This window comes from Nicotiana tabacum, chromosome 12, assembly GCF_000715075.1.
Source record: "Nicotiana tabacum cultivar K326 chromosome 12, ASM71507v2, whole genome shotgun sequence".
Lineage (NCBI taxonomy): Eukaryota > Viridiplantae > Streptophyta > Magnoliopsida > Solanales > Solanaceae > Nicotiana > Nicotiana tabacum.
The window spans coordinates 67,017,465-67,030,803 of NC_134091.1; positions in this window are offsets into that span (position 1 = coordinate 67,017,465).

A 13,339-nucleotide genomic window follows, 5' to 3' on the forward strand; every position below is an offset into this window, starting at 1 on the left:
GCTCAGCAGCTGAATCAGTAACTACTACCGTTGGCTCCTCAGACTGGCCAGCGGAGGTAGTTGCCTTGAACTTCGGGTTGTCAGAACCCTGTAGGTGGTATTATGATAAAGGCTTCTTGGCCTTTACCTTAGTATCATACTGCTTCGGCTCCACCTTTTGATCATTGAAGTACTCTGTGAGGAAGTTCGGGTAAGGGTAGGATCTCTCATCCTTCTGGACAGCCAAAATGATGTTGGTTGACATTATAGCACCCACATTGATCGGGTACCTAGCCATAATCAAAGCCACCAGGACTGCTCGGGGAAGTGGGAGGTTGTTCTCATTCAAGCACGGGGCAATGCGGCTGCACACAAAAGTCTGCCACTATTTAGCTTCAAAGTTTAGGGTGGCCCAGACTATTGGAACCCCTGCTGTGAGCCACGGGGGTGGTGGTCCTCTAGCAGCCAAAATCTCAGCCAGTCATGGGCGAGCTGCATCACCCATGGCTACCTTCTCAAGATACTGAACAACTTCCACTTCTTCAAACCCCACATACTTGTTCAAGGAGCAGGCATCAAACTTGATTTTCAGATTCCGCACTTTGGTTATCTTGGTGTCGTTCTTGATGTGAGCCACGTTTGCATAGAATTATTTGACCAAGTGCTCATTTATATCTAGGACACTTTGGTTGAACCACTTCCACCCCTTGCGCTCGTTTAACTGTCTAAGAACATTTGGATTATTAATATCCAAATGCTTGAGTAAGAACTGTCACTCAAGTGTGAGCAATTTCTAGGGCCATTATTCCCGGAACAGTTTGAAGGTTGTCTAGCTCACGAATATATCCTCCCACATCTCCTTATTCTTTGTCCTCTCAAGACCACCTACTTGAGTGTCTCCCCCTCTACCGTCATTCGGGACGTCATCATCATCATCAACATTGGTTGGTGAAGCCCGGGCATGTGCGGAAGAAGGCTCAGAATCATGGCTACCCTCTTCCGAACCTTTAGAAGAACTAGTAGCGGAAGATGATTCATCAACCAAGTGGAATCTACCCGGGACTTGTTGAGATTGGGTGTTAGGTGGGGCTTGGTCAGAGTTTCCCTCAGAAACTTCCCTATACTGGAGATACTCATTGGTGTCTGATGATTCAGGAACTCTGTTAGCCGTAGCCTTCTTGCTTATCACTCTCTGGATGGCTAGTGGTAGGTTACTCTTACTTCGTCCTCGGCCTCGGGAGGGTTTTGCCCTCCCTTTTGATGAATCTCCTCTACCACGTGATCTAACCATTGTCTGCAATTATAACAATAAGAATCAGTTAGAGTTCAGGTTCATAGGACTCAAATACATGCATGACAGTTGCAGGCCAGTTGTGGATAAACAATCTCAGGAGAGGCAGTGCGGACCGCACAAAAGTGAGTACAGCCGCAGACTGCCAAGTGCGGACTGCACAAAAGTGAGTGCGGCCGCACAATCAAAAGTGTGGACCGTACAATTTTGAGTGCGGTCGTACAGCTCCAGGTTTAGACTACTTGGTCTTTGATCATTTAACAGTGTGGACCGCACAATTTTGACTGCGGACCTTATAATTTTGACTGCGGACCGCACAATTTCATTGCAGACCGCATATTTTTGAGTGCGTTCCGCATAATTCAAGCATACAGATGCCCTAACTTAGAGACTGCGGACCACACGAAAGCGTGTGCGGCTGCACAATTTGGATTAACACGGCACTGCTTTACGATTCATACAAGTTTTGCAATAATTAGACATGGCCATAACAATTATGCATGATTAGATATTAACCAGGCCCCAATTAACAATTATGAAGCTACCCACATGATTTTGAGCAAAGATGACTAACTATTGACATTTTTAGGCATGAAATTAACCCTAGACAAAAGAACAAAACTAAGAGAATATGAAAAATCTAAAGATGAAATGAACATACCATTAATGAAGGGTGCAGGTGAGAATCTATAGAGATAAAATGTTTGAAGTTTGATAACTAGGGGGGGATGCACTGTGTTTTCTTATTGCTTGAGAGTTCAGAGATTGTAAAGTGTGAAAAGTATTGTAAATCCCTATTTATAGGTTGACCCGTCGGGCCTAGAACTTACTTGAGTGCGGCTGCACAATTTTGAGTGCGGTCCGCACTCTTTACCTGATCCTTTGAAGAAGTTCTGCGGTCCGCACAAAAGTGAGTGTGGCCGCAGAATTTGTGCGGACCGAACAATTTTGTGTGCGACCGCAAATTGTTAAGGAATTTTGACAGGCCAAACTTCAGAGAACATGCATTTTTGGTCTTCCAGTTGTGTGACCGCACAAAGAATTGTGCGGCCACAGAGTGATTGTGCGGTCCGCATAATTTTGGTGCGGTCTGCACTTTTGTGACACTTAGCCAATTTTTTTTGCTTAGTCCCTAAAATGCACACCCATTCCTCCATATACTTCAAAACTAGTTAGCACAAAATAAAGCCTATCTAACAAAGGAGAAAGAGAAAAAGAAAAAGACACAATCATTTGAAATGAAGGACCACCACAATGTGGCCATCATCAACCTTGCCAAGATAATGTTTAGCCCGGTGCCCATTGACTCTAAACACCTCGTCATTCTTATTTTTCAAATCTAGAGCACCAAAGGGGGTTACATTCACCACTTCAAAGGGGCCACTCCATTTTGACTTCAACTTGCCCAAAACACCCGTAACCGGGAATTGAACAATAGCACAAGATCACCCTCTTTAAATTCCTTGTTGTGGATGTACTTGTCATGGAGGTACTTCATCTTCTCCTTGTAAAGGGACGAGCTTGTGTAGGCATGATACCGGAATTCATCAAGCTCATTCAATTGTGACACCCTTAGATTTGCCGCGACATCCCATTCAAGGTTCAACTTCTTCAAAGCCCACATGGACTTATGCTCAAGTTCTACCGGAAGATGGCATACCTTCCCGAACACTAACCGGTATGGAGACATCCCGATCGTTGTTTTGTAGGCCGTTCTATAAGCCCAAAGTACATCATCACGTTTTCTTGACCAATCCGTCCGGTTGGCATTGACTGTCTTTGACAAAATACTCTTTATCTCCCGGTTGGAGACTTCAACTTGTTCGCTTGCTTGAGGATGGTAGGGGGTTGCTACTTTATGAGTGACACCATACTTTGTGAGTACGGTATCAAAAGCCTTGTTGCAAAAATGTGAACCCCCATCACTAATAATGGCTCTTGGGGTACCAAACCTCGTGAAGATGTTCCTTTTCAAGAATGCCACCACACTCTTTGCTTCATTGTTGGGCAAAGCAATGGCCTCAACCCATTTAGATACATAATCCACTGCAACTAGAATATAGGTGTTCCCACAAGAGATAATAAACAGACCCATAAAATCAATACCCCATACATCGAAATTATCTATCTCCAAAATGGTGGTGAGAGGCATTTCATTCTTCTTTCAGATCCCTCTGGCCCTTTGGCATTCATCACACCACTTGACAAACTCACTAGCATCCTTGTAGAGAGTAGGCCAACAGAATCCACATCTCAAAACTTTTGCCGCCCTTCTTGCTCCACCATGGTGACCACCATACGATGAAGAGAGGCAAGCCTCAAGAATACCCATTTGTTCTTTCTCCGGTGCACATCGCCGGATCACACCATCGGTACATATCCGAAAAAGATACGGCTCATCCTAGTAATAGTCAAGGAAATCCCATTTGAGCTTCTTCCTTTGGTTTGAAGAGAACTCATTCGGTACAATTCCACTCACAAGATAATTGGCAAAGTCAGCGAACCATGGCATCCCGGTCATAGAAATGGCTAGGAGTTTCTAGTCGGGAAATGAATCATTTATCTCAAGGCCATCATGTGGCATCCCCTCCTCCTCCAATCGGGACAAGTGGTCCGCCGCTTGATTCTGACTACCCTTGCGGTCTTGAATCTCTAGATCAAACTCTTGCAATAGAAGCGCCCACCACATTAACCTTGCCTTAGAATCCTTCTTGCTCATCAAATACCAAAGCGCCGCATGGTCGGTGTGAACAATCACCTCTGTACCCATCAAATACGGGCTGAACTTCTCCATAGCAAAGACAATAGCAAGGAGCTCTTTTTCGGTCACTGTGTAGTTGACTTGGACATCATTCATGGTCTTGCTTGCATAATAGACCGGATGGAAGAATTTTTTGATACATTGCCCCAACACCGCTCCAACCGCCACATCACTTGCGTCACACATGAGCTCAAAAGGTAAGCTCCAATCTGGTGCGGTAATAATATGAGTAGTAGTCAACTTGAACTTAAGCAACTCAAATGCCTTCATGCAATCTTCATTGAAATGGAACTTGGCATCCTTCTACAAAAGTTTACGCAAAGGTTTCACCACTTTAGAAAAATCCTTGATGAATCGGCGATAGAACCCCGCATGACCCAAAAAGCTCCTCACTCCCTTCACGAATGTAGGGGGGAGTTTGAAGATCACTTCAACTTTGGCCTTATCAACATCAATACCATACTTTTAAATCTTGTGACCGAGGACAATGCCTTCCTCGACCATGAAGTGACATTTCTCCCAATTAAACACCAAGTTAGTTTCCTCACATCTTGCCTATATCTTGTCCAAGTTGTTCAAGCAATCATCAAAAATATTTCCAACGACGGGGAAATCGTCCATGAAGACCTCAAGAATATCTTCCACCATATCGGTGAAAATAGCCATCGTACACCGTTGAAAAGTCATCGGTGCATTACATAACCCAAATGGCATCCTCAAGAATGCAAATGTACCATATGGACAAGTGAAAGTGGTCTTCTCTTGGTCCTCAGGAGCAATAAGAATCTGATTATAGCCGGAGTATCCATCCAGGAAGCATTAAAAAGCACGCCCGGCCAACCTATCCAACATTTGATCAAGAAATGGAAGCGGAAAATGATCTTTCCGAGTGACTTTGTTGAGCTTCCTATAGTCCATGCACACTCTCCACCCGGTGACAGTTCTTGTGGGGATCAATTCATTCTTGTCATTAGTTATCACAGTCATGCCCCCTTTCTTTGGGACACATTGCACCGGAGAAGTCCATGAGCTATAGGAAATGGGGTAAACAACCCCGGCATCCAACCACTTTATGATCTCCTTCTTCACTACCTCTTGCATTGCTTTATTCAATCTTCTTTGATGCTCCACAGAGGGTTTGGCATCCTCCTCCAAAATAATCTTGTGTGTGCAAAAGGCAGGGCTTATACCCCGAATATCTGCCAATGTCCAACCTATAGCTTTCTTCCTCTTTTGGAGCACCGCCAAAGTAGAATCTATCTGCACGTTAGTCAAGCAAGAGGAAAGAATAACAGGTAAAGTGGAACAAGGGGCAAAACACTCATACTTGAGATGTGAAGTCAAAGGCTTTATCTCCAAAGTGGGAGGCTCCTCGATTGAGGGCTTTGTTGGAGGAGTCTTCTGGTTCTCAAGATCTAAGGACAATTTTCGGGGTTCATAAGTATATGACCCCATTCCTTGCAAAGCATTGACACATTCCATAAAGCCTTCCTTCTCATCATCATCATGATTGAGCAACACATCTTCCAAGGTATCCTCAATATTCATCACAGCACTAGCATCATCCACAATTACTTCGGTCACTAAATCCACGAACGAATACTTCGTTGCTATTTGGTTGCCTCATCGATTTGCACATATAGAAAACCACATTTTTGTCACCCACTCACCGACTTCCATATCAACAAGAGTCTTCCCCGTAGCAAGGAAAGGTCTACCCAAGATAATAGGCACCTCGTAGTCAACCTCACAATCAAGGATCACAAAGTCCGCTGGAAGGATGAACTTATCAACTCGGACTAATATATCATCAATAATTCCCAATGGCCTCTTCATAGTCTGATCCGCCATTTGCAACCTCATAGATGTGGGTCTTGGTTGCCCAATTCCTAAGTTTTGAACACAGAGTAGGGCATCAAGTTGATACTTGCCCCCAAATCACATAAATCTTTGGCAAAGTCGGTGCTCCCAATAGTGCAAGGGATTGTGAAAGCACCCGGATCTTCCAATTTTGGATCCATTGAGTGCACAATAGCACTCACTTGATGTGTCATCTTGATAGTTTCACAATTCATCGACCTCTTCTTGGTGACCAAGTCCTTAATGAACTTTGCATAACCCGGCATTTGTTCCAACGCCTCAACCAATGGTACATTGATATAAAAACTCTTCATCATGTCAATAAATCTTTTGAATTGGTTCTTACTATTTTGCTTTGCAATCCTTTGAGGGTATGGAGGAGGAGGCCTTGGCATTGGTTCCTTAACCTTTGGCACTACCGATTCCGGTATATGTCAATCATGTGCTCCCTAGACGGGTTCACGTCTTCTTGCATCTCCTTCACATTTTTATCAATATCAATTCTCACTTCGTCATTAGCTTGAACCACATTGCTTGGAATTTCATCTTCTTGAACTACAACATCATCATCCACAATTCTTCTTTGATTTGAGGTGGTTGCATCTCCACCTTTTCCACTTCTCGTAGTCATGGCCATAGCATATCCGGTATTATTTCCCCCCCCCCCTGGGTTCACCACCGTATCACTTAGCAGTTCTCCCTTAGGATGAGTTTTCAATGCTTTTGGGATTTGGCGAAGTTGAACCTCCAAATTGCGGATTGAAGTGTTGTGGGGAGCAACCATTGGGGTAACACCAGGTAAAGACACAAGGGGTTAATAATAGGTAAAATTGGAAAGAAAACAAGTGGTAGTTTTTTAAAAATAGGCCCGAGGCCTTCTTCACCCTCAAAGCAATAGGCGAATAACCTTTCAACATGACTTTGGGGGGGGGTGGCTGAGTTACCAGCATCTTCATCAGAAATTTCTAAAGGAGCATTCTCGGGCTCATCAATGAGTCTGAAGGGAATCGAACTTGATGGGGGATCATGAGAGACATGGGTTTCATCATCTGAAACTACGTGTCTTCTAACACGCGATTTTCTCACCAAAGAATATTCTTCTGCATTCTCTTCATCATCAGACCCACGGGCTTCAACCGTTTTTCTCTTGGAGGAAGAAGCGCTCAAAATCCGTTCTTGAGCAAGACTTACAGAAAGCCTGGTTGATGGAACATATGCGGGACTAATGCCGCGAATAGAAAACCCTAATAAAAAATTGGGGAAGGGAGGGGGGATGATGAAAAATTTATATATGAACAAGTAAAGAAGGAAATAAACTACGAGAGTGAAGAGTACCATGAGTCTTCACTTTCCGACCAAATTTTCGTGAAAGAAATTTCCAAGATCTTTTATCCATAGGAGCAGGAAATCAATATTTTTTCTACTCAAACACAGAAGTCAGGAATTTCTTTGAAGATTTTCATGGTTACTGAAAAAAATAAATATGTGATTACATGAAGGAACTCAAGACATCAAAGAAAGGAAAGGAAAAAAAAACTTATGTGCAAAGTTTTATTTTTCTGAAAAAAGCATGTTTTCTTCACTCACTAATCCACTAGTGGGGGCAACAACAAAAAGGGCATACCAGCCTCGGTCACGGTCATCCTCGGGGTAACTAAAATCCTTTTACTTCTAGCCACGAGGGAAAAGACCCTTTCACGAAACAGCTTGGGAGAGTAAAGATGAAGTAAGTGATGGAAGGTAAAAGGAATGGAAACTAAATCCGAAAAATAGCGAAGGCATGCTACTTCCCTCCACACAATGGGACCAATCTGGCCAAGGAAAACATTAAAATAGCGACAAAACTCAATGATCACTAGGTAAATAGGAGGTTTAAACCCTAAAGTGAATGGGTGGGTATAAACGAAAGAAAAACCAACATGGTAAGAGGTGATTCTTTGGTTGGCACCAGGAATCAAAACTGAAAAATTTGGTTTCCAATAATATTCTCGACGAACCAAAGAAAGAAGACTAGGAGTGATGAAACTTGGGTAGAGCTTGGGCCTTGAGAAGGATAGGGAGGTGGATTGCTCGGTTGTTGGAACATCGGGGGCCTTTGAAAACCCAACCCCCGGCTGTTGTTGTTGTTCCACCCTCCTTGATTACCTCCCCAATTACTTTGATTGTTGCCACTCTAATTTCCTTGGTTTCCTTGATTATTTCAATTGCTTTTATTGTTGTTGCCACCACTCCAATTGCCTTGGTGGCCTTGGTTGTTCCAATTTCCTTGATTTCCTTATGATCTCCAGTGTTGTTGATTTTGAGTATTGTTTCTTTGACCTTGATAATTGTTGACGTATTGCACTTCTTCTTCTTGCTCATTATACGAATCAACTTGGTCACACCAACTATCATCTTGCATGAATTGTTCCGGACGGCTTTTCCCTTGTTGACCTTTTTGTCGTCTCTTGTTCATCATCATATTTACACCTTTCATCGCATTCACTTGTTTCGGCCCTTGAATTTGTTGCAACTGAGCTTTGGCTAATTGGTTCATTGTGGTTGTTAACTCTGCGATAGCTTGCCCATGATCATGTAGTTCCTTGTGTAGGTAAATGACATTGGGGTCACCTTACGGAACATTAGCCCTACTTTGCCATGCCGATGAGGTATCCGCCATCTCATCCAAAATTTCACAAACTTTGGCATAAGGTGTGGTCATGAAGTTCCCGCTGGCGAGTTGATTTACCATACATTGATTTGTTGTGTTGTTCTCCCTGTAGAAGGTTTGTTGGATCATGGCCTCGGTCATATCATTATTCGGGCACTCTTTAACCATAGTACGATATCTTTCCCAAATCTCATGCAATGACTCTTTGGGCTCTTGCTTGAACGCTAGAATTTCATCCCGTAGTGCAGCCATGTGCCTCGGAGAGAAGAATTTGGCAATGAATTTTTCGGCCAACTCATCCCATGTATGGATGGAATGATTAGGCAATCTCTCTAGCCAGTCCAATGCTTTTCCCTGTAAAGAGAAAGGAAATAGCCTCAACCTCGGCGCATCCTCAGAAACATTGGTTTGCTTGCTCCCCCAACAAGTATCGACGAACCCCTTGAGATGCTTGTAAGCATTTTCATTTGGAGCCCTGGTGAAGAATCCCCGTTGCTCAAGTAGTGTAAGCATCACATGGTGATTTGGAAGTTGCCCGCCCTAATGCGGGGCGGGACTATAGCACTTGCATAACCCTCATTCAGCAACACCTGGTATGCTGCCGCTCTTGGTGGAGGTGGGGGAAGGATGGGAACATTATCATTAGGCAGTCGGCCTCGCCTATTTGCTTGAGGTTCGGGAAGAACCTCATCTCCTTGATCATCGTCCACTTCCTCCCCCAATGGCAAATTACAAATGGGCTTGTTGTTGAAAGCCATTCTCTTACCTATAAGCAATTCAAAAACAAAATTAGTGACTCGGAAGGAAAAGAAGACAAATCATACAAAAACCTAGATATATAGCTAAATCCGTTTAACTCCCCAGCAACGGCGCCAAACATTGATGTCGCCCAAACTCAAACCATAAATATAGGTAGTGAGGCGGTCGACGCAATAATAAAACCCAACGCGAGTCGGGGTCGAATCCTCAGGGAGTTAGAATTGGGATTAGGTATATATTTAGTGTAATTGTACAATATGCCTTAGATTACACTTCCACATTCTTGTTTGTTGTTTCTACTTCTACTTTAAACTATTGATTGCAATTATAAAACTAGGAGACAATATTTTTGGTTTTGGTTGTTTTCCAAATGATAAAAGATCTAGGGTCGTGACTTCCACCTAGGTGGTTACCTAATGGGTTGTAAACTCTAGGGCAAGTTTGATTGGTCGGGGTTGTAAGATAGCAATCACATGCAATTGCCCACTCTATACCTCTCGGTAGTTTGAGTGATTTTGCCCAATTTGGCTTTCTCAAGTCCAAATGGGTATTTCACAAAACAAGTGATAAATGCTCAAGTTGGGTCTTACTATTTCTAGATTCAACCCTTTAATTGGGACTATCAATTTCTTGAGTTCGCCCCAATTTCTTGTTAGTCAAGTTTTCCTAGACTGTCTCTCTTTCTCAAGTAGAGACTAAGTCAATTAGGCATGAAACAATATTTGCAACCATTAATTCTTGAATTCAAGCAAGAACTAGGCTAAATATCACTAACCCAATCACAAACAAGTCCTAAATCAAACACCCATTAAGTACCCACACTAGGGTTGGGCCACAACCCTAGCTAAAAATTTAGCTACTCATAAAAAATAAAGAAATACAAGAAGAAATTAAGATAGAATGCATAATAATTAATTAGTGAAAGACAATCTAATATTTAGAAGCTAATCTAGTATAATATTACTCAAAACAGTAAAGAAAAATGACTCAGGTGTTCTCCCAAAACAAAACTTACCCTAAAAATGACAAAAAGTTCTATTTATACTAAGCTAAAAATATTTGACAAAAATACCCCTGCGAAGGTTGTGCGGCTGCATAATTATGTGTGCGGTCCGCACAACGAGACTCGGCTTGACAGGTTCTAGTTTTGCGGCCGCGCAATTCTGGATTGCGGCCGCACTTCTTTAACTACTGCGGACCGCATATTTGTGAGTGCGGCCGCACTCTTGCTTCTGTGGCCGCACAATTATAGTGCGATCCGCACTCCTTGATCTTAGGCTCTAGCTGTGTGAGACTTCTGCGGACCGTATAAAAATGAGTGCGGCCGCGCTCTTGATTATGCGGCCGCATAAAAAAGGTGCGGTCCGCATTTCTTCTTGAACTTGAAATCCCATCTCTCTAATCTTTGTCTTCTGCGGCCGCACCAGAATTGTGCGGTCCGCACTTTACATGTCATTTCTTGTCAGAGGTTTTCTTCATTATCTGCGGACACACTCAATATTGTGCGGTCCGCACAGTACCCTTTTAGCTTTGTTTTTGTCCTTCTCCAATATTACTCCTTCTTGAGTTGAATTTCATTTCTTTAGCTCATATTCTAACACTCGTGCAAGCAAGCATATTTCATTAGATTTCGGGAATACCTTTAAGCCATTTTGAGCTAAAACGCAAGTAAAAGAGTGTAAATAAGCAATCAAAATCCCTACTTATCAAACACCCCAGATAACAGCTGAAGCACAAAAAACCAGATTTCTAAGTGCAAAAAGCTTTCGTAGCCTATCCGAAACTCACCCGAGCCCTCGGGGCTCCAAACTAATTATGCACACAAGTCCAAACACCTCATACGAACTCGGTCAGGCAAACAAAACACCAAAATAACGCCTAGAACTACGAATCGGACACTAAATCAAATGCTATTTTCAAGAAAACTTTAAAATTTCTATTTTCACAACCGAACGTCTGAATCACGTCAAATCAACTCTCTTTCTCACCAAATTTCATAGACAAGTCATAAATATAATAATGGACCTGTACCGGGCTCTAGAACCAAAATACGGACCTGGTATCGACAAGACCAAACATCATGCAATTCTAAAAATCATTCAACTTTCAAACTTTTAATTTTTCATCAAAATTTCATATCTCGAGCTAGGAACCTCGGAATTCGATTTCGGGCATACGCCCAGGTCCCAAATTATGATACGGACCTACCGACACCATCAAAACACGGATCCAGGTCCGTTTGCTCAAAAAGTTGACCGAAGTCAACTTAAATGAATTTCTAAGGCAAAATTCTTATTTTAATAAGTTTTTAACATATAAGCCTTCCGGAAGAACAACCGGACTGCGCACGCAAATTGAGGAAGGCTAAAATGAGGTTTTTGAGACCTTGAAACACAAAATTAGGTTCTAAAATATAAGATGACCTATCGGGTCATCACTTTCTCCACCTCTAAAATAATCATTTGTCCTCGAACGGACATAGAAAAGTACCTGGGCTGGTGAAAAGATGTGGATATCTACTCCGTAGGTCCGATTCGGACTCCCAAGTTGCTGCCTCAACGGGCTGACCTCTCCACTGCACTCGAACTGAAGAATAACTCTTAGACCTCAGCTGTTGAACCTGTCGGGCTAGAATAGCCACTGGCTCCTCCTCGTAAGTCAAATCCTTGTCCAACTGGACAGAGCTGAAATCTAACACGTGGGACAGATTGTTGTGATACGTCTGAAACATGGACATGTGGAACACCGGATAAACTGCTGATAACCTCAGTGGCAACGCAAGCCTGTAAGCCACCTCTCCTACTTTCTCCAGAATCTCAAAAGGTCCGATATACCTAGGGCTCAACTTGCCCTTCTTTCCGAATCTCATTACACCCTTCATGGGTGATACCCAAAGCAACACTCTCTCCCCGACCATGAATGCAACATCACAAACTTTGCGGTCGGCATAACTCTTCTGCCTGGACTGAGCTGTGCAAAGTCGATCCTGAATAATCTTAACCTTATCCAAGGTATCCTATACTAGATCTGTACCCAACAACCGAGCCTCCCCCTGCTCGAACCATCGAACTGGAAACCGACACCGCCTACCGTATAATGCCTCATAGGGAGCCATCTGAATGCTCGACTGGTAGCTGTTATTGTAGACAAACTCTGCAAGGGGCAAGAGCAGATCCCACAATCCTCCGAAGCATATAACACATGCGCGGAGCATATGCTCCAAGATCTGAATAGTGCTCTCGGATTGTCTGTCAGTTTGAGGATGAAAGGTTGTGCTCAACTCAACCTGCGTACCCAACTCACGATGTACTGCCCTCCAGAAGTGTGAGGGGAACTACGTACCTCGATCAGAAATGAAATACATGGGCACATCGTGAAGACGAACAATCTCGTGGATGTAAATCTCTGCCAACCGCTCCGAAGAATAGGTAACTGCCACATGAATGAAATGCGCTGACTTAGTCAGCCTGTCCATAATGACCCAAATGGCATTGAACTTCCTCTGAGTCCATGGGAGTGCAACAATGAAATCCATAGTGATACGCTCCCACTTCCACTCAGGAATCTCTATCTGCTGAAGCAAACCACCAGGTCTCTGATGCTCATACTTTACTTGCTGACAATTTAGACACCGAGCTACATAAGCAACTATATCCTTCTTCATCCTCCTCCACTAATAATGTTGCTGCAAGTCCTGATACATCTTGGCGGCGCCCGGATGAATAGAATACCGGGAACTGTGGGCCTCCTCAAGAATCAACTCACGAAGTCCATCCACATTAGGCACAAAAACACGACCATGCATCCTTAAAACTCAGTCATCTCCAACAGTAACCTTATTGGCACCACCGTGTTGCACTATGTCCCTAAGGACTAACAAATGAAGGTCGTCATACTGCCGATCACTGATACGCTCAAATAAAGAAGACCGAGCGACTGTACAAGCTAGAATACGGTTGGGCTCTCAAATATCCAACCTCACAAACTGGTTATCTAAAGTCTGAATATCTGATGCAAGCGGCCTCTCACCAACTGGAAT